Source organism: Pongo pygmaeus, chromosome 9 (assembly GCF_028885625.2).
Source record: "Pongo pygmaeus isolate AG05252 chromosome 9, NHGRI_mPonPyg2-v2.0_pri, whole genome shotgun sequence".
Taxonomy (NCBI): domain Eukaryota; kingdom Metazoa; phylum Chordata; class Mammalia; order Primates; family Hominidae; genus Pongo; species Pongo pygmaeus.
Window position 1 is genome coordinate 1,930,719 of NC_072382.2, and position 21,987 is coordinate 1,952,705.

Below are 21,987 nucleotides of genomic sequence, written 5' to 3' on the forward strand. Positions count from 1 at the left end.
TGCTGGGTACAGATTGCTGTTGGTCACTGCAAAGAATCAGAAAACCTCCACACATTCACCAAGAGGAGAATGGGCAGGTACACCATGGTGTATTCATAGATGGGTTCCACAGGATTAAAACTGACCTGCGGCTGTGAGCCACCAATGGTGAAGTCCTGGACACAGCAACCACATTGGGGTGGGGGTGAAAGTGTTGCAAAAGGAAAAATCATGCTACTTACATGAAATTTAAACAACAGTTTTATATTTTAAAATATCACATGCACCTGGATATACAGAACACACACTTATGATGCAACGTCCCTGCCAGCAGAGCAGAGGATTCCACCGCAAAGGAGCTGCACAGAGCACTCAACTCAGATGAAGCCATCATGTTGTATTTCTTCTTCATCTTCTTTTTTTTTTTTTAGATAGAGTCTCGCTGTGTTGCCCAGGCTGGAGTGCAGTGACACCACCACGGCTGACTGCAGCCTCAACCTCCCAGGCTCAGGTGATCCTCCCATCTTAGCCTCCTGAGTAGCTGGAAATACAGGTGCACACCGCCATGCTGGCTAACTTTTGTTTTTGTTTTTGTTTTTGAGATGGAGTCTCGTTCTGTCGCCAAGCTGGAGTGCAGTGGTGATCTTGGCTCACTGCAACCTCCGACTCCCAGGTTCAAACGATTCTTCTGCCTCAGTCTCCCAAGTAGCTGGGATTACAGGCGCATGCCACCACGCCCAGCTAATTTTTGTATTTTTAGTAGAGATGGGGTTTCACCGTGTTGGCCACGATGGTCTCGATCTCCTGACCTCGTGATCCGCCCACCTTGGCCTTCCAAAGTGCCGGGATTACAGGTGTAAGCCACCGCGCCCGGCCCCAACTTTTGTATTTTTTGCAGAGACTCATTATGTTGCCTAGGCTAGTCTCAAACTCCTGGACTCAAGCCTCCCAAAGTGCTGGGATTACAGGCGTGAGCCACCGTACCCAGGCCCAACTTTTTTATTTTTTGTAGAGACTCACTGTGTTGCCCAGGCTAGTCTCAAACTCCTGGACTCAAGCCTCCTAAAGTGCTGGGATTACAGGCTTGAGCTACCATGCCCAGCCATGTTGTTTTTCTTAAGCTAAGTGGGGGCTGGGTAGATGGGGGTTCTTCCTAACTTTATTTATGCCTACTGGCATAGTTTAAACAGTTCCTAATTGTTAACTATAGGGGGAAGGGCATTTGCTAAAAGTCAATTCTTGTTTCTGAAAGCAAAACAACACGAAAGCTCAAGAAACTATAGAAAACTATAAATAAGCACTTCCTTTATCTCCCCTTGCTGGGGGAACACTAAGGCGTTCCAATCCAAGACAGGAACCAAAGAAGGATGCCTGCTTTTACCATTACTGTTCGACCCTGGTCTGGAAATGAAGGACAATGCCAACGATGTGAGGCGGAAATGAGACGTATAACTTCTGGAAAGGAGGAGCCAAAACAGCACATTCCTAGGAGCCCCCAGAGAGTCGGCGGAAGAGTTTTCAGAAAGAATGAGAGAATTCAGGAACGTGGCCAGATGCAAAATACATATTTTAAATCAGTTTTTAAAATTATCTTCCAACAACCACCAGCTAGAAGATAAAGTAGAATTTGAACATTTTTTACTATAAAAAAACCCAAACAAGAGTATAAAGTACTTAGCGATGGTCCTCTTGAAAAGTGTTTGGAGTCTGTAGCAAGAAAATGACAAACTTGAATGACAAATGTAAGAAAAAAACTTTTGAAAAAAAAAAGAAAAAAAACAGGTAGGGAGTTTGACTCTTACAAAAAATCATTTCTTTCCAAATCAATGTGTAGGCTTATCAGATTTTCAACCAACATTCTAGTGAGTTTATTTGGGGATGGGGGTGGGCGGGGGTGGGGAGATACTTGGCAAAAAGAAGCTGAAATTCATACAGGAGAAACACGGAGGAACGGCCAAGAACATTTGGAACATCAGAGCCGAATTCAAAAGTGAAGGTGATGTAGCAGATTCATATTCAGAGCTCCCCGCAGACCAGCAGTCGGACAAAGCGTCTTTGGCCCTGGCCCCGTAACTCTCACAGCAGGATGAGGACGTAGATGCTCTTATCCTTGGAGTCTTCCCAGAGAGCAAACCGAAGCTCAGAGGGGGTTGAACAAAATCTTGAAGGTCACACAGCTACGAGGCAGTGCAGTCAACTCTGAGACCGTGACTCCTGACTTCACAGCCACATCTTCTGTAGGTTGTAACACTGATCCTCATTCCACAATACCTATCCCGCAATGTTATGTATGCACAGGAACCTGGGGGTGGCAGGGTTGAGGAAGTCTGGCGGGGATATTTCATAAAAGAGGTCGAGAAAATCAGGTCTGCACTGGGGAGGAAAAAAAGGCAGTGAGATTTGCTCTCCACATCAAATGTCAAAATCCATTCCAGGTGAATTACAGAGGCCATGACATGTGAAAAAAAATGGTTAAAAATAAAGCTAGAGGCCGGGCGCGGTGGCTCACGCTTGTTATCCCAGCACTTTGGGAGGCCGGGGCGGTTGGATCACCTGAGGTTAGGAGTTCGAGACATGCCTGGCCAACATGGCAAAACCCTATCTCTACTAAAAATATAAAAAAATAAGCCGGGCATGGTGGCGGGCGTCTGTAATCCCAACTACTGGGGAGGCTGAGGCAGGAGAATCGCTTGAACCCTGGAGGCCGAGGTTGCAGTGAGCCAAGATCGCGCCACTGCACTCCAGCCTGGACAACAGAGCGAGACTCCATCTCGAATAAATAGATAAATAAGCTAGAGAGATGTGTTGTGCACACTCATCTGCTTTCACGCTGGGGAACAATGTTTCCAGCTTTAGAACAGTGGAAACATGATGGAAGAAAAGGGCAGCTCAGTCCATTTCACCACTTCACCATTTCAAGTTTCTGTCTATCCAAACATGTCCACCAAAATTAAAAGGCAGATTTCCACTCCTGGCTGAGATGGGGTAGCAGGGACTGGATTTATCTTCCTGCCTAAAACAACCAAACAGCAACACAGAACAGACAAAATACACAAGACAGTGAAACAACCAAACAGCAACACAGAACAGACAAAATACACAACACAATGAAACAACCAAACAGCAAAACAGAACAGACAAAATACACAACACAATGAAACAACCAAACGGCAAAACAGAACAGACAAAATACACAACACAATGGCTCTCAAGACCCCACACGTGGGCCGTGCACAACAGTGCTTCCCGGGCTGGGAATTGGCCTCAGGGGCCTCTCGCTGCCCGTGCGCTTTCTGGTGGGTTTCCAGGCCTCAGTGCAGGAAGCAGGAGTTGAGGTGGAGCCCACAGAGTCCCTGAGCTGATGAGACAGAGCTGGGGGTCTCCAGGCAGCTGAAGTTCGTGAAGCTCAGAGAGCTGCCCAGAGAGAGAAGCTGAGACCCGAGAGTCCCCCTGGAGTATTAGGGACTGAGCCATCAGCACATCCCGGGGGAAACGTCCCAAGGCAGGAAAGCACTATCCGAAAGGACTAGAGAGACCAGGGCCGGGCGCTCACATGGACCTAGGAATTGTGTCTGCTCCCACCAGCCACCGCAGAAAACCCTATCACGCACAGCAGTGGTGGGCTTAGAAACAGCTTGCCTCCATAGTGGGGAATAGTTAGCCCACACTATTCCAGACCTCCCTTACAAATGGTAACAGTAATACTTAAAAGGATCAAACTGCTTGCAGATAAACAGCTGCATTCCAGAACAAAGCTCAGGAATATTTGTGGAAATATAAAAGTACCTAGCTCCCACCCGAGTTAAAGTTTACAATGTCTGCATTCCAATAAAAAATTATCAAAAAGACAAAGAAGCAGGAAAGGGTGACCCATAAAAAAGAGGAAATATCAGTCACTCAGAGCCAACTGTGGGACGTTAAAGCTAACAACTAGAAACCCTAAGTCAACCCCTAAAATAACAAAACAAAGAGTTACAGCGAAAAAGCCAGCAAACAAGATGATGTAACGAATAAAACTTCTCATGAACGCAAAAGGAGGCAGAAAAAGAGTAAAGGGGAGAAAAGAACAGATGTGACAAATAGAAAGCAAATAACAAGGTGACAGACCCTAACCTAACCATACCAGTAAGCACATTAAATATCAATGGGCTAAACTCCCCACTTAAGAAGCAGAGGGGCCATGCACGGTGGCTCACTCCTGTAATCCCAGCACTTTTAGAGGCTGGTAGAGGAGGATCCCTTGACTCCAGGAATTCAAGACCAGCCTGGGCAACAGAGGGAGAACTCATCTCTCCAAAAAAAAATTTAGCTGGGCGTGGTGGCATGTGCCTGTAGTCACAGCTACTTGGGAGACTGAGGCAGGAGGATCCCTTGAGCCCTGGAGGTCAAGGCTGCCATGAGCTGTGATCGCACCAATACACTCAAGCCTGGGCGACAGTGAGACTCTGTCCCCGCCACCAAAAAAAAGCAGAGGTTGTCTGATTGATAAAAAAGCAAAGCCCAACTATGTGCTGCCCGTAAGAAATACAGTTTAACTGGCCAGGTGTGGTGGCTCACGCCTGTAATCCCAGCACTTTGGGAGCCTGAGGCAGACGGATCACCTGAGGTCAGGAGTTCGAGAGTACCCTGGCCAACATGGCGAAAACCTGGTTCTACTAAAAATTCAAAAATTAGCTAGGTGTGGTGGCGTGTGCCTGTAATCCCAGCTACTCGGGAGACTGAGTCAGGGAGAATTACTTGAACCTGGGAGACAGACGTTGCAGTGAGCCGAGATCGCGCCACTGCACTCCAGCCTGGGCGACAGAGCAAGACTCGGTCCCCCCCCCCAAAAAAAAAGAAGTCTCAAGCAATGACCTTGCTCTCAGCTGAAGGAAAATAGAAAAAGAAAAGCAAATTAAACCCAAAGTGGGCAGAAGAAAGGAAACAGTAAACATCAAGTGGAAGCTGATAAAACAGAAAACAATAAATAATAGAACAAAATTGAGAAACCCAAAACTTGGTTCTTTAAGAATATCAATAATCCTGATAAACCTTTAGCCAACTTGATGGGGAAGGGCCCAGGGAAAGGAGGAGAAGGATAGAAATTACCAATATCAGGAACAAGAGAGGCAGCGTGAATACAGATTCTGCAGAGATTAAAAGAATAAAGAGGCCGGGAGTGGTGGCTCACGCCTGTAATCCCAGCACTTTGGGAGGCCGAGGTGGGTGGATCACCTGAGGTCAGGAGTTCGAGACTAGCCTGCCCAACATAGTGAGACCTCCGTCTGTACTAAAAATACAAAAATTAGCTGGGCGTGGTGGCACGCTGGTCTCTAATTCCTGGCCTCAAGTGATCCACCCGCCTCAGCCTCCCAAAGTGCTGAGATTACAGGTGTACAGGTGTAAGCCATTGCGCCTGGCCTTAAATTTTCTTCTTCTTTTTTTTTTTTTTTTTTTTGAGATAGAGTCTTGCTCTGTCGCCCAGGCTGGAGTGCAGTGGTGCCACCTCTGCTCACTGCAACCTCTGCCTCCCAGGTTCAAGCAATTCTCCTGCTTCAGTCTCTGGAGTAGCTGGGATTACAGGCATGCACCACCATGCCCGGCTAATTTTTTGTATTTTAGTAGAGACGGGGTTTCACCGTGTTGCCCAGGCTGGTTTTGAACTCCTGAGCTCAGGCAATCCACCCGCCTCGGCCTCCCAAAGTGCTGGGATTACAGGCATGAGCCACTGCGCCCGGCCGTTTTCTCTTTAAACGGATGGCATCAGAAGTGGATCTGGCGTAGAGCTTCCAGCGGCCCCCAGGAGCTCTGACTGACCAATGGAGGACCCACAGGGCCCACTGTGCCCTCTGCTCTCTCAGAGCAGCTGGAGATCGTGGGAAGTTCTCTCTTGGATTCCAAAGCTCCATGGATGTGTGTTTTGAGCCATCTGAGTTTCCTTGAGCAAATTTTTTATCTAAACTGGGTTCAGAAGTCGTGACAGAAACTGGACTGGGTCCAGGATGGAATCTGATTTGATCATTCACTGGCTTGGATCCAGTTAGAGGCCTTGTGTGTCTTGACTGGGTCAGGCGGAAACTGGCTGTAAATGGCAGGACTGCAGGAGGTGCACACTCCAGCTTTTGGACATTCACAAGGATGTTCGTGTTCTACTCTCTTGGTTTCTTTTTCTTGCACACTAAGGTAGGGAAAAATCATTGCTAAGTTGATCACGAGGATCTAAGAGCCAAAGCCAAGATTTAATGTAAAATGGGATCCTTCATCTCTGAAAAACCAAGCACCTTCTGGCTCGTATGTCCATATGTGTTAGGTCCTGGACCCGGCAAATGTTTACAGAAATGGTGGCATCTTATTAAAGGTGAATGAAAATTACCACGGTGGGATGTTCCAGGTGAACACCACTGCACTTTAAGAAGTGCACCTAAAAACAAGGGCTCCTAATTAGTCTCATCAGGGATGCCAATTGATGTGAAAAGCTTCTAAAATGATTTCAGTATTTTTACTCCCTCTTTTAAAAGTGTCTGCACAAAAGGCAAATGAGGCCTGGCGAGGTGGTCCATGCCTGTAATTCCAGCACTTTGAGAGGCCAAGGTGGGAAGATCACTTGAGCCCAGGAGTTTGAGACCAGCCTGGGCAATACAGTGAGTCACCCGCCACCCACCCCCCGCCCCACCGCTCCCCGCCATCTCTACAGAAGAAAAAAAAAAAAAATTAGCCGGGCACAGTAGCACTCACCTGTAGTCCCAGCTGCTTAGGAGGCTGAGGCAGGAGGCAGAGGCTGTGTCTGAGGCGTGTGAACCAGGGTGACTCCATCTTGAACAGGAGCTGGGTAAAATGAGGCTGAGACCTACTGGGCTGCATTCCCACATGGTCAGGCATTCTAAGTCACTGGATGAGACAGGAGGTCGGCACAAGATACAGGTGATAAAAACCTTGCTGATAAAACAGGTTGCAGTAAAGAAGCCAGCTAAAATCCACCAAAACCAAGATGGTGACGAGAGTGACCTCTGGTCGTCCTCACTGCTACACTCCCACCAGTGCCATGACAGTTTACAGATGCCATGGCAACGTCAGGAAGTTACCCCATATGGCCTAAAAAGGGGTGGGGGGGACACGAATAATCCACCCCTAGTTTAGCATATCATCAAGAAATAACCAAAAAATGAGCAACCAGCAGCTCTCGGGGCTGCTTGGTCTATGGAGTAGCCATTCTTTATTCCTTTACTTTCTTAATAAACTTGTTTTTGCTTTGCGCTGTGGACTCGCCCTGAATTCTTTCCTGCACAGGATCCAAATCCAAGAACCCTCTCTTGGGGTCTGGATCAGGACCCCTCTCCTGTAACAATTGCAGTGAGCTATGATGGCACCACTGCACTCCAGCCTGGGTGACAGAGCAACACCCTGTCAAATAAGATAAAGACAAAATAAGATCATAAATATAAATTAATTAAGACAAATAAAAAGCTTAAGTGACCAACTGATAAGAAGAAATGAATCTGCTGAGCTTTTGGCCTGGTTACTATCCCGGACAGAAAGCTATCCTAGATGAAGTGTTTCCAAAAGGCCTCTCAGATCCAGCAGGCTTTACTTCAGATCCACCCACGCTGAGCCCAGGCAGAGCGAAGGCTTTCATTGCCTTATTCCTTAATGGGCCCCACCCTGTACTCAGTAATTTTAGCTAAGAAACAGTAGCTACGTTAGAAGGACCACCTATCCATAAGTTGGTGTGAAAGTAATTGTGGTTTTTCCAGTTACTTTTCAACCAGCCTAATAACTAAAATGCACCTTCCTGACATTCAACTGCTATCTTGAAACCATTCTGTGAAAGAAATTTACATCTCCACAAGACATTTCCATTTGCAATGTCTGCGGGGGACATCCCTTTGTTTTAAATTTACATAACAAGACTTACCTTTGTTTAACGTGTTTTTCCTGGCCATCTTGTCTTCATTGGGCCTTGCTTTTTTCTTGGTTGAGCAAATGATGATGGTACAGTATTTAAGCTGAAAGTCTCAGCTCTGTACTTTTCAGATATACATTTTCTGCCTTGTTTCACCTAAGAGTTATCTTTTTTGAAGGCAAATTGTTCCCTAGCTAACGATTGCTTAGGATGATAAAACAAGTAATTAGAAGATTGATAGTCTAAAGGGGGAAAAGAAAACTATTTGAAAGCTGGCAAATGAAAATTCTTACTGAAATCTGTAAGATCTGTTTCTATCTGTGTCTGTTATGACTATATGTCTCTATATTACACGTATCTGATAATATTTAGGAAAAAGCTGAAACCACCTTTGCATTGTCTCTTTGACTGAGACGGTGAAAGACATCTAACTTAATTGACTCCATCTTGCCCTCTTTTTTTTTTTTAGAGATGGTGTTTTGCTCTTGTCGCCTAGGCTAGAGTGCAATGGCGTAAACTTGGCTCACCACAACCTCTGCCTCCTGGGTTCAAGCGATTCTCCTGCCTCAGCCTCCCAAGTAACTGGGATTCAGGCATCTGCCACCATGCCCGACTAATTTTGTATTTTTTTTTTAGTAGAGACGAGGTTTCACCATATTAGCCAGGCTGGTCTTGAACTCCTGACCTTGTGATCCGCCCACCTTGGCCTCCCAAAGTGCTGGGATTACAGGTATGAGCCACCGCGCCTGGCCCCTCCATCTTGCTTCTAACCTCCAAGCTGTCCTTGCTCATTCCTGGGAGTAGGCTGAACTGACTTTGGGAGAAACTTAGTTTATAGTTTAAAACAAAGACGATAACAGCCTTTCCCAGTGGAGAGAGCTACTAAGGGCCCCTATAGTATCCAAAAAAGAGAGAGACAGAAGTATTTGATAAATTAAATTACATGGGAAGCACTGCCAAATAAGAAATGATGTTTAACCTTATTTGAGATATTGTTTGTGAATACGTCATTAATATATGCTCCAAAACTGTATGGGGTTCCTAAAATTCTGACACATCTGGGTATATACTGTCACTCATACTTACAGTTAAGTTATTGTAGGCCACAGAAATAACCAAAATTCCTTGTCAGTTCTTCTTTAACCATGACCATTTTACGTCATTTCCAGAGTTAATTGCTTTTTTCTGACGTTTCTGAAAACTCCTCACAAGCACGCACAATCCTACAATATTGAGTCTTCCAGGAGGTTCGTGAAAGGAGAGAAAGGACCCTGATAAGCACTCTTGAATAGGCTTCTGATAACTTTAGTGTAATGTCATTTGGACTGGGTAAAAATTCCCGGATCTCTAATGAAAAGATTGACTGGTTTATAAAATTGCTAACTTGGGCAGGACAAAAATTAATCGAATACCAAGAAAACACTTTGCCAGCTTTTCATGCTAAATCAGCCAGTACCGACATTGTTTAGATACCTAATTTGAATAAAATCCATAGTCCGAGTCAAATTACCTATGATAGCCCTCCTAATAAACAGTGCTATGCACCTGAACTGGAGAAACCAAATTGGTATTTAAGAAGATATAACTCCAGTGTCAAGCATGGACACATGGACAGCCTAGATGGTCACCTGGTCCTTCCTGTGTCCTTAAAGCTTCCACTATTAAATGCTCTGCATTCCATGATTCATCATGCAAGAGACAAAATAATCCAAATTATGTATATATATTATATACATATATATATTTGACATGGTGACTGTTGTAAGTTGTTAAAATGGTTTACGACCAATGTTTGGTCTGCCAAACCCATAATCCTGGGAGGACAATCAAAACTTCCATTACACTTCTGCTACTTGATGGGCCATTTAAACATTGCTGGAGGTATTTCCTTCAATTGTCATTTTCAATGCGTGTTTTCTGGTTATATAGAAGCTTTCCCAGGCAAGAGCACTGATGTTATAGCAGTAGCTAAAAGATTATTAGAAAATTGTTTTTCTCATGGGACGTTCCTTGAGAAATCTCCAGTGATAGACGTACTTGTTTCACTGCTCAAGTGGTAAAACTGTTAATAAGTTGTTACAGATACAATAATATTAAGCAAGGGAACTGAATGAACTGGGCTGCCTTGGTCAAGGGTGTTGCAGATGGATGGCCATCGGGTCCATTTCCAGTGGAAAACATAAGTTGGCGCCTTATGAAATAGTCCCTGGAAGGCCTAAATAGAACCTCATGTATCTTTCACTCCTCGACTCCGATATGACTAAAGGCTCCTAGGCCTTAATGCATTATGCCTAAGTATATTTTCACCAGGTACAGAAAGCTTTTCATGGTCCCCTGAGGACCCTATCAAACGCTTCACAATCTAGAACCCAGACATTTGGTTTTATGAGAATATCACAGAAAGACTGCCCTTGCCACCCACACTGCAGTGAAATTTTAGGACTTTGAACCCTGGGTTCATTATCTCACCGCTCAAGAGGGCACCACCAGACTGTAGGAACTGCAGCCCCATTGGAGATTTTAAGGTAAAGCTAATCAGGGAAGTTTCTCCCTAGAAGCAGATAGCATCCCAGATATGGACAGCTTTTTCCCAAGAACTTATCTTGAGACTCTCATGCCTCTGAACAACAGAACTAAAAAGGGATCTCTTATGTGCACTCGTGTGGTATACTTTTATTTGTGGAGGATTTTGCAGCCAGTCCTATAGGTGGACAGCCTTTTGCCTTGACAGTTGGAAGACGAAGGGCCAATGTAGGTGAAAAAAAAAATTAGCTCACTCCAAGTCTCACTCTGTTGCCCAAGCTGGAATGCAGTGGTGTGATCTCAGCTCACAGCAACCTTTGCCTCCCGGGTTCAAGCGATTCTCCTGCCTCAGCCTCCCAAGTAGCTGGGATTACAGGAACCTACCACCACGCCCAGCTAATTTTTGTATTTTTAGTAGAGACAGGGTTTCACCATGTTGACCAGGCTGGTCTCGAACTCCTGACCTCAAGTGTCCACCTCGGCCTCCCAAAGTGTTGGGATTACAGGCGTGAGCCCCTGTGCCCGGTCTGGGTGAAAAATGTTGAGGGTGCCTTTGTTGCTTCCTAATCAATCACAAACAACATCACAGCTTAAAGAGAACTTTGGCAGGAGCTTCACTCTTCTAGATGGGCATTGTTTGTGAGGCCTCTTTTTCCATGGTTTGGAGTAAATGAGGCAAAGATTTAAAATGTATCCCTCTGCTGGGCGTGGTGGCTCATGCCTGTAATCCCAGCACTTTGGGAGGCCGAGGTGGGTGGATCACAACGTCAAGAGATCAAGACCATCCTGGTCAACATGGCAAAACCCTATCTCTACCAAAAATATTAAAAATAAGTTGGGTATGATGGCGGGTGCCTGTAATCTCAACTAATCGGGAGGCTGAGGCAGGAGAATCACTTGAACCCAGGAGGTGGAGGATGCAGTGAGCTGAGATGGCTGGCACCACCGCACTCCAGCCAACGGAGCGAGACTCCGTCTCAAAAAAAAAAAAAAAAAAATAGTATCCCTCATAATTGGCTCTGGAACAGATTCTACTCCAAAGGCTATGGTTACACAACAGTCTTTAAATTCTCTTGCTAAAGGTGTGTGAGATGATAGACTGGCTCTGGATTCCTTACTAGCTAAACAGAGGAGTGTCTGTGCCATTGCCGACACGTCTTGTGGCACATGGAGGAATGTATCAGGTATTAGAAAGGTTCGGTTGTAGGGGATTAACAAACAGCCTGCTTGTTTGAAATGAGTAGACTCTTTATCTAGCTCACTCTCTGATCTATTCGATTTTCGTTGGTTTGGTTCATGGGACCCCCCTAAGGAGCATGCTTCACGTTCTTGGTATTAAATATGATTTTCCTGATGGTCATAATACTCGTCTCCCTGGTGCTCTCAGAAGTTTTAAATGTTTGCATGCAGCCATCTGTAGGATGTTAAATGGTGTCTCTTTGACTGGAGCAACAAGAACGCAAAGAAACACAAGGCCATGAGGACGTCGTAACCTAGGTACGAGTGACATTCTGTGATCGGAAACCTGAAGTGGCGGTGACTGAGGGTGGTGCCAAGGCCCTAAGGCTTGGCTACACTTTCCACTAAATGAGAACCTGACCAAAGGCAGGGAATTTTTAAATAAAATTATAAGAGGCCACTGTTTTGGACTGAGCTCCTGCAAGAGGCCCCAACAGACCAGACCAAACCCAGATGGAGTCACGCAAGCTAAACGCAACACCATCAAACCGAAGCTTTACGGAAGCAGATAGGTCCTAAGGCAGACCAGGGTTTGTTTTTCTGAGCACATGAAATTCCAGCACAAGGAGGTTCCTCTCTATCCCTTACAAAAAAATATAACCCGAGGTCCTCGTTCCCACTTACGAAACCCATTGTTCTGCTATTTCCCAGTGGGGCTTGGGACCAAACAAGTACATTTACAATGGCGACAGGGACATCAACATCTAAAGGGGGAAATCGTTAAATTAAGCTTGGCGTAAAGCTGCCTCCTGACATATTTTATGTTCCGCCTTCTCCATCCACTGTGAACTGAAACCTAACTGGAGACGTAAACAGACTGAAACCTTCCCTTGTGCCACTCACCAGGTTTCCGCTCATCAAGGGTGCCGGCCATTCAAACCGTGTTCAGATAAGGCAAGCGTGGAGCTGCAGCCCCTCTGGCGGTTTCTGTGCTTTGCTTCCGTTTTCTGTACCTCCTTTCCTTTTTCTGTCCACCAATCTTCAGCCACACAGCAGCACCAGAGCCTCTCTGAACCTATTTTGGTTTGGGGGCTGCCCCGTTAGCGGGTGGTTCTTTGCTTAATTAAACGCTATTAAATTTAATTTGTCTAAGGTTTTTCTTTTAACAGTACAGAAAAAGCATTTGAAAAATCCAACATCGGTTCCTGATTTGTTTAAAAAACATCACTCAGTAAATTAGGAATAGAGGGAACTTCCCTAACCGAATACAGGATATCTATGAAAACCCCACAACCGATGGTGGAAGACTGAACATTTTCTCACTAAGAACAGAAACGAGGCTGCGATGTCTGCCCTCATCACCTCCGTCCAACATTGACCTAGAGGTTCCTGCTCGTGCAATTAGGCCCCCAAAAAGAAATAAAAACCATACAGGCGAGAAAGGAAAAAGAAAACAATCTTATCTACAGATAACGTGACCATCTAACCCGATGGAATCAACAACAAAAGAAAAAGCTGCAAGAACTACTCAGTGAGATTAACAAGGTTGTGGAATAACAAGACTGATATACAAAGTCCATTGTGTTCTATAAAATGGTAATCAACTATCAGATATTGACATTAAAAATACCACTTCCTAACTGTATAAAAATAGACAATACTTACAGGTCAATCTGACAAAAGATGTGAAAGACCTCCAAATTGAAAGAGTAAAAAAATCCTTGAAAGAAGTGGAAGAAGACCTGAATAAATAGGGACATCCAAGGTTCGTGGATTAGTAAGTTCAATACTGTTAAGATGTCAACTCTCCCTACATTTATAGAAATTAACAGGTCCATTCGAAAATGCGTATGGAAAAGCAGAGGAGGTAGAAGAGCTAAAACAATCCTGAAAAAGAACACAATTGAAGAGCTAACATTCTAAGAATTCATATAAGACCAGCGTAAGCAAAACTTGAGTGATGCTGGTATAAAAATATGCAAGTAGATCCAAAAGAAAATGGTCCAGAAATCAGCTTACACACACAGACTGATGACTTTTTTTCAGGCAGGGTCTCACTCTGTTGCCCAGGCTGGAGTGCAGTGGTGCAATCTCTGCTCGCTGCAGCCTCAAATTCCCAGGCTCTAGGGATCCTCCCACCTCAGCCTCCCAAGTAGCTGGGACTCCAGGCACCCACCACCATGCGCGGTTCAGACTTTTGACAAAGGTGCAAAGGCGACTCGGTGCACAATTGTAGCTTCTTCAAGAAACCATGCTGCAGCAATTTCATATTCTGGAACAACTGGATCTCCATATGCAAAAAGAAAAAGAAGAATAATTTGCATTCATACCTCACACTATACACAAACATGAACACAAACATTAACTCAAAAAGGATCATGGGTCTAAATGTAAAGCTGGAGCCATAAAAACACAGGAGAAAATCTTTATGACTCTGGATAAGGCAAAGATTTCTCAGACATGATACCAAAAGCACAATTCCTAAAAGAACAAATTGACAAACTGAAATTCATCAAAAATGTTTAAAATTTGCTCTTCAGATGGTTAACGGTGACAGGACAAGCCACCAACCAGGAGAAAAATCTTTGCAAATCTATTTCAACAAGGACCAATTCAGAATATATACAAAGAACTCTCACGGTGGTTCACGCCTGTAATCCCAGCACTTTGGGAGGCTGAGGCAGGCGGATCACTTGAGGTCAGGAATTCGAGACCAGCCTGACCGACATGGTGAAACCCCGTCTCTACTAAAAATACAAAAATTAGCCCGCCGTGGTGGCAAATGCCTGTAGTCCCAGCTACTCGGGAGGCTGAGGCAGGAGAATCGCTTGAACCCAGGAGACAGAGGTTGCAGTGGGCCAAGATGGCGCCACTGCACTCCAGCCTGGGCAACAAGAGCAAAACTCCATCTCAAAAAAAAAAAAAGAAAGAACTCTCAGACTCAACAGTAGGAAAACAAATAACCCAATTTTACAGCAACGGGCAAAATATCTGAACAGATGCTTCCCCCAACAAGACGTATCGGTGGCGAAGTAGCACGTGCAAAGCTGCACTGCACGGTTGGTCCTGGGAGACACGCGAGCCAAAATCACAGACCGCACCCTACACGTCTAGGAAGGGCCAAAGTCAGCAAGACGAACCATTCCAACTGCAACATGAAATGAGAGCTAGGCCGTTTCTGAACAAGTTTCACACACACCTCCCACAGCATCTAGTTGTTTTATTTCTAGGTCTCTCCCCAAGAGCAAAGGAAATGTATGTCCTTCTGAAAACCTGCGTGTGAATGTAAATGGCCACATTACTTTCCATCATTCCAAACTGGAAACCACCCTGATGTCCACCAAGAGATGAACAGATGAGCGGGTCGGGGTGTACCCATGCTGTGGCAATAAAAACGAGTGTTTACAACAGACACAGCAGCAAGCGTGGATCTCAGAATAGTTACGCTACGTGACAGAAGTCAGACAAGGAGTGCGTGTGTGCTGCAGGATGTCATTTATGTAACACTGTAAAAAAGCACAAACCCTTGGGTGCAGGGCTCATGTCTGTAATCCCAGCACTCTGGGAGGTGGAGGTAGGAGGGTCCCGTGAGCCCAGGAGTTCAAAGCCAGCCTGGGCAACATAGCAGGACCTCGTCTCTACAAAAAAAATCAAAAACTTAGCCAGGTGTGGTGGTGGGCACCTGCGGTCCCAGCTACTCGGGAGGCTGAAGCAGGAGGATCCATTGAGCCCAGCAGGTTGAGGCTGCAAGGAGCTCTCATTGTGCCACTGCACTCCCAGCCTGGGAAACAGATTGAGGCTCTGACACACACACACACACACACACACACACACACACACACACTCTCCCACACTCCCAGCCTGGGAAACAGAGTGAGACCCTGTCTCTCACACACACACACACTCCCACACTCCCAGCCTGGGAAACAGAGTGAGGCCCTGTCACACACACACACACACACACTCCCACACTCCAGCCTGGGAAACAGAGTGAGGCCCTGTCACACACACACACACACACTCCCACACTCCAGCCTGGGAAACAGAGTGAGGGCCTGTCACACACATACACACACTCTCTCTCTCTCCCCCACACTCCAGCCTAGGAAACAGAGTGAGGCCCTGTCACACACACACACACTCCCACACACACACACTCCCACACTCCAGCCTGGGAAACAGAGGTCCTGTCACTCACACACACACACAGACACACACAGACTCCCACACTCCAGCCTGGGAAACAGAGTGAGGACCTGTCTCAAACACACACACACACACACTCCAGCCTGGGAAACAGAGTGAGGCCCTGTCTCAAACACACACACACACTCCCACACTCCAGCCTGGGAAACAGAGTGAGGCCCTGTCTCACACACACACACACACACACACACACACTCCCACACTCCAGCCTGGGAAACAGAGGGAGGCCCTGTCTCTCTCACACACACACACACACACTCCCACACTCCAGCCTGGGAAACAGAGTGAGGGCCTGTCACACACACACACACACTCTCTCTCTCCCACACTCCAGCCTAGGAAACAGAGTGAGGCCCTGTCACACACACACAGACTCCCACACTCCAGCCTGGGAAACAGAGTGAGGCCCTGTCACTCACACACACACACACACACAGACTCCCACACTCCAGCCTGGGAAACAGAGTGAGGACCTGTCTCAAACACACACACACACACACACACACTCCAGCCTGGGAAACAGAGTGAGGCCCTGTCTCAAACACACACACACACTCCCACACTCCAGCCTGGGAAACAGAGTGAGGGCCTGTCTCACACACACACACACACACTCCCACACTCCAGCCTGGGAAACAGAGGGAGGCCCTGTCACACACACACACACACACACTCCCACACTCCAGCCTGGGAAACAGAGGGAGGCCCTGTCACACACACACACACACACACACACTCTCTCTCTCTCTCTCCCCCACACTCCAGCCTGGGAAACAGGGTGAGGGCCTGTCACACACACACACACTCCCACACACACACACTCCCACACTCCAGCCTGGGAAACAGAGTGAGGCCCTGTCACTCACACACACACACACACACACAGACTCCCACACTCCAGCCTGGGAAACAGAGCGAGGACCTGTCTCAAACACACACACACACACACACACACACACACACACACACATAATCTCCAGCCTGGGAAACAGAGTGAGGCCCTGTCTCAAACACACACACACACACTCCCACACTCCAGCCTGGGAAACAGAGTGAGGCCCTGTCACACACACACACACACACACACTCCCACACTCCAGCCTGGGAAACAGAGTGAGGCCCTGTCTCACACACACACACACACACTCCCACACTCCAGCCTGGGAAACAGAGGGAGGCCCTGTCTCTCTCACACACACACACACACACACACTCCCACACTCCAGCCTGGGAAACAGAGTGAGACCCTGTCTCAAACACACACACGCAGAAACTAACCAGAGTGAGACACTGTCACACACACACACACACAAAAGCAGAAACCAGAGACCCTGTCTCAAACACACACACACACACGTGCACCCACATTCCAGCCTGGGAAACAGAGTGAGACCCTGTCTCAAACACACACACACACACACACACACACACACACGCAGAAACTAACCAGAGTGAGACCCTGTCTCAAACACGCACACACAAGTAGAAACCAACCAGAGTGAGACCCTGTCTCAAACACACACACACACACGCAGAAACTAACCAGAGAGAGACCCTGTCTCAAACACACACACACACACATAGAAACCAGAGTGAGACCCTGTCTCACATACACACACACACACACACACAAAAGCAGAAACCAACCAGGGCATTGGTTTCTTGGGACTGGGAGGTCCAGGGTGGGATGGGGAGCCACACAGGGCACGAGGACAATTTTGGGGCAATGAGCGTGTTTGTCTCCTGATGGGGCTGGCTTCATGGTTGCCTATGTAGATTAAGACAGATGGAGTCGTAGAGTTTAAACATGGCAATGGCTGCGTGTCAATGACACCCCCAACGAAGGTGTTTTTAAAAAGTAAAAGGCAAATGACAAAACTGGGAAAATATTTTGAATCAAGTATGACAGAGAAGGAGTAATGTCATTCATACATTAAAGGCACTTGGAAAAACACGTAAGGAAAACATTCCTGCCCTAAGTAATTTGCTCAGGCTGCCATAACAAAGCACCAAGTCTGGGCAGCTTAAATGACAGACATTTATTCTCTCACAGTCCTGGAGGCTGGAGTCCGAGATCAAGGTGCTGCAGAGCTGGTTCCTCCTGAGGCCTCTCTCCGGGGCTTGCAGATGCCACCATCTCCCTGTGTCCCCAATGGGGCTATCCCTCTCTGCATGTCTGTGTCCTCATCTCCTCTTCTTATAAGGACACCAGTCCTATTGGATTAAGACCCACCCATATGACTCCATTTTAATTTAATTATGTCTTTAAAGACTCCATCTGCAAAAACAGTCACATTCTGAAGTATTAGCAACTAAGGCTTCAACATATGATTTTTTTTTTTTTTTTTTTTTGAGACGGATTTCACTCTGTCACCCAGGCTGGAGTGCAGTAGCACGATCTCGGCTCACTACAACCTCCACCTCCCAGGTTCAAGCGATTCTCCTGCCTCAGCCTCCCTCGTAGCTGGGACTACAGGTACGCACCACCACACCCGGCTAATTTTTGTATTTTTAGTAGAGACAGGGTTTCACCCTGTTGGCCAGGCTGATCAACTCCTGACCTCAGGTGATCCGCCCGCCTCGGCCTCTCAAAGTGCTGGGGTTACAGGCATGAGCCACCGCGCCCGGCCACAAGGTAACAATTTTAAGGGGAACACAATTCAGCCTGCAGAAAAAATGAGCAACAGACAGAAGCAGCCAAACCATGGAATCAGAAATATGAGCAACTGATACACGCACACCACTACACCTGGCTCACTTGTCTACTTTTTGTAGAGACAGGGTCTCACCATGTTGCCCAGGCTGGACTTAAACTCCTGGGCTCAATGATCCACCCGCCTCGGCCTCCTAAAGTGTGGGGATTACAGGTGTGAGCCACCGTGCCTGGCCGAGGCTGCAGTTTTCAATGAGGTGGTGAATGAGGCCTCCGTGGGAAGAGGGTGTGGCAAGTGTGTGGGGTCAGCACGTGCCCAGACCCTGCGGCCCCGGAAGCCCACGTGCTACAGGGGCACAAGAAGGCCCACGTGGACCCTCAGAGGCCCCGACCACGCCATGTGAGAGGCTGACTACCTCTGCCACCCACTCTTTGTGGCACCCGAGAGCAGGGTTCCTAGGAGGGCAAGAATGGTGGGGGGAACTGGGATTAAGATGGGACTCCTAGAATGGAGGCACTGTTGAGCCCTGGGCCACCAGGAGCAGGTGCTGGGAGGGGGCTCTGCTACTGCAGCAAAGGGGCCAGGTTGGCTGGGAAGGTGGGAGGGAGGGGGGGAGGAAGGTGGGAGGGAGGGGGGAGGGAGCGGGAGGGACCGATGGGGAGACAAGAAGTGTCTAATGGCAGCTGATTCTGAAGGGCTTCATCAGGGCAGCACCAACACACCCCCGCCTGCTGTCCTGGTCCTGTCCAAACGCAGCCTCCCATGTGGGTGGGGGGGCCTTCTCTTCTGGTTGGGAGAAACATCAGGTGGCCACGTGTGTGGCTGGTGATCACAGGCTGGCGCTGCAAGGAGCTTTGAGGCTGCAAGGAGCTCTTGCTGTGCCACTGCACTTCCATACTCCAGCCTGGGAAACAGAGTGAGACCCTGTCTCAAAACACACACACACACACACATACACACACACACACACACAAAAGCAGAAACCGACCAGGACATTGCTTGCTTGGGACTGGGAGGTCCAGGATGGGATGGGGAGCCACACAGGGCACGAGAACAATTTTGGGGCAATGGGTGTGTCTATTACAGCTCTGGGGAGGGCCGCAGGCTGTTTGTGGGGGCGGTGTCTTCTGGGTTCTATCCTGGTGTAATGCACAATGGCTTTGTGGATGTGAGCAAGCCACATTCCCAGAGCCATGGTCACCCAGCTGGTACACAGGGTCTGAGGATGCTGGATGCAGGCAAGGAGGGTTCGTGGTCCACGCTGTGGCCTGCGGGATGGGCAAGGGCTGACGACAACCCTTCTGAGCTGCCTGTGCCTCTCCTGTGAGTCCTGCCTGCTCTGCCCCAGGGCTCCTGGTGCCTGGGTCTGGCCTCCCCCGGGCTCTCTGGTTCCTGGATGGTGAGAGGCGGTGATCTGCAGCCAGGGCCTGGCACAAGTAGGTGCTGGGTAAAACAAGGGGGTTGCCATTTCTTCCTAACCTTTGAAAACCTGCATTTGAACATGCTGGCTCATTGGTTTGCGCTTACAGTGATTTCGCTACAGTGTTTGCACCTTTTTGTGAGTTTATTGGTGGGATGAATGAATGAGTCTATGAATGAATGAGTGAGTGTATGTGTGAATGGCCCCTTCCCCACCCTCTGTATGAATGAATGAATGAATGTATGTGTGAACGGCCCCTCCCCCCACCCTCTGTATGAATGAATGAGTGTATGTGTGAACGGCCCCTCCCCCCACCCTCTGTATGAATGAATGAGTGAGTGTATGTGTGAACGGCCCCTCCCCCCACCCTCTGTATGAATGAATGAATGAGTGTATGTGTGAACGGCCCCTCCCCCCACCCTCTGTATGAATGAATGAGTGAGTGTATGTGTGAACGGCCCCTCCCCCCACCCTCTGTATGAATGAATGAATGAGTGAGTGTATGTGTGAACGGCCCCTCCCCCCACCCTCTGTATGAATGAATGAATGAGTGAGTGTATGTGTGAACGGCCCCTCCCCCCCATGACCTGATTCTCATCTGCAGGCTGAAAGTGCTTTCCCAGCTGAACTCGTACGTTCCCTTAAAACTCTTCAGGGACCCTCACTGTAAAAATGCCCCAGCTCCCCCAGCCTGACTCACAAAGCTCAGTCTAGGTGCTGCCCTTGCAGCGGGGCTCCTGGCTCAGGTCAAGCAGGTGGAAACAGAAGAGCATGTCCCGACACACCTATGAGAAGTTGGTGAGGACGTGGAGCAGCAGGAAGCACCACCATTGCAGTGGGAACGCCAAACAGTGCATCCGCTTTGGAAGACGGCGGGGCAGTTTCTTACAAAACCAAACGTCCTCCTACCATACAACCAGCAATGGCCCTCCTGGGTGTTTCTGCAAATGAATTGAAAACTAGTGTCCACCCTAAAACCTGCACACACGTTTACAGAGGCTTTATTCATTACTGCCGAGACTTGGAAGTAAACAAGAAGTCCTTCCGTAGGCAAAGGGATAAACCGAGGTACATCCAGACAATGGAACAGTATCCGGCCCGAAAAGAATGCACTATGAAACCACAAAAAAACCCAGAGGAGCCCTAACTGCATCTCACTCATGGAAAGAAGCCAATCTCGAAAGGCTACGTGCTGTATGATTCCAATGATACCACAGTCTGGAGAGGGCACAGCCAAAGCGGCAGTGGAAAGAGCCAGGGTTGCCAGGGCTGGGGGGTGAGGAAGGAAAGCACAGGCAGGGCAGAGGCAGCTTTTCAGGCAGTGACGCTTCTGTGTGACACCATAATGGTGGCTAAAGGACATTTTGCAAGGATGAACCCTGGGGGTAAACTCTGGACTTAATAGTAATGCATCAATATTGGTTTATCAATTGGAACAGATCACACCACACGATGTAAGATGTTAATAATGGAGGGGGACTCAGGGAGAGGAGGTCTGTGGGAACTCTGTATACTCCCTGAGCAATTGTTCTGTAAGCTCAAAGTTGCTCTAAAAGATAAGGTCTACTTAAAAAGGACCAATTATTGGGCCAGGAGCAGTGGCTCATGCCTGTAATCCCAGCACTCTGGGAGGCCGAGGCAGGCGGATCACCTGCGGTCAGGAGTTCGAGAACAGCCTGGCCAACATGGTGAAACCCCATCCTCATTAAAAATAAAAAATCAATTGGGCGTGGGGCCTGCACCTGTAATCCCAGCTACTTGGGAGGCCGAGTCAGGGGAATTGCTTGAACCTAGGAGGTGGAGGCTGCAGTGAGCCGAGACTGTGCCATTGCACTCCAGCCTGGGCTACACAGTGACTCTGTTTCAAAAAATAAAAAATAAAATACAATAAAATAAAATAAGGGCCAGGCACAGTGGCTCAAGCCTATAATCCCAGCACTTTGGGAGGCCGAAGTGGGCGGATCACGAGGTCAGGAGATCGAGACCATCCTGGCTAACATGGTGAAACCCCGTCTCTATTAAAAATACAAAAATTAGCCGGGTGTGGTGGTGCACGCCTGTAATCCCAGCTACGCAGGAGGCTGAGGCAGGAGAATTGCTTGAACCCGGGAGGCAGAGATTGCAGTGAGCCGAGATCGCGCCACTGC

At 47.8% G+C, this 21,987-nt stretch overlaps 1 long non-coding RNA gene across 3 annotated transcripts; it reads right to left on the bottom strand.

The window, feature by feature from the left end:
- Positions 1 to 290: 290 nt before the first annotated feature.
- Positions 291 to 12,542, bottom strand: LOC129008929 (uncharacterized). Of its 3 annotated transcripts, none has more exons than XR_008492597.1 (4): positions 12,464 to 12,542; positions 8,945 to 9,095; positions 6,694 to 7,925; positions 291 to 2,352 (listed from the first exon to the last, which is right to left on the bottom strand). It is a non-coding gene; the product is annotated as an uncharacterized LOC129008929 (long non-coding RNA). The 3 variants fall into 3 exon arrangements; XR_008492596.2 differs by having other exon boundaries at positions 6,694 to 6,846; positions 7,871 to 9,095; XR_008492595.2 differs by having other exon boundaries at positions 6,694 to 9,095.
- Positions 12,543 to 21,987: the final 9,445 nt, after the last annotated feature.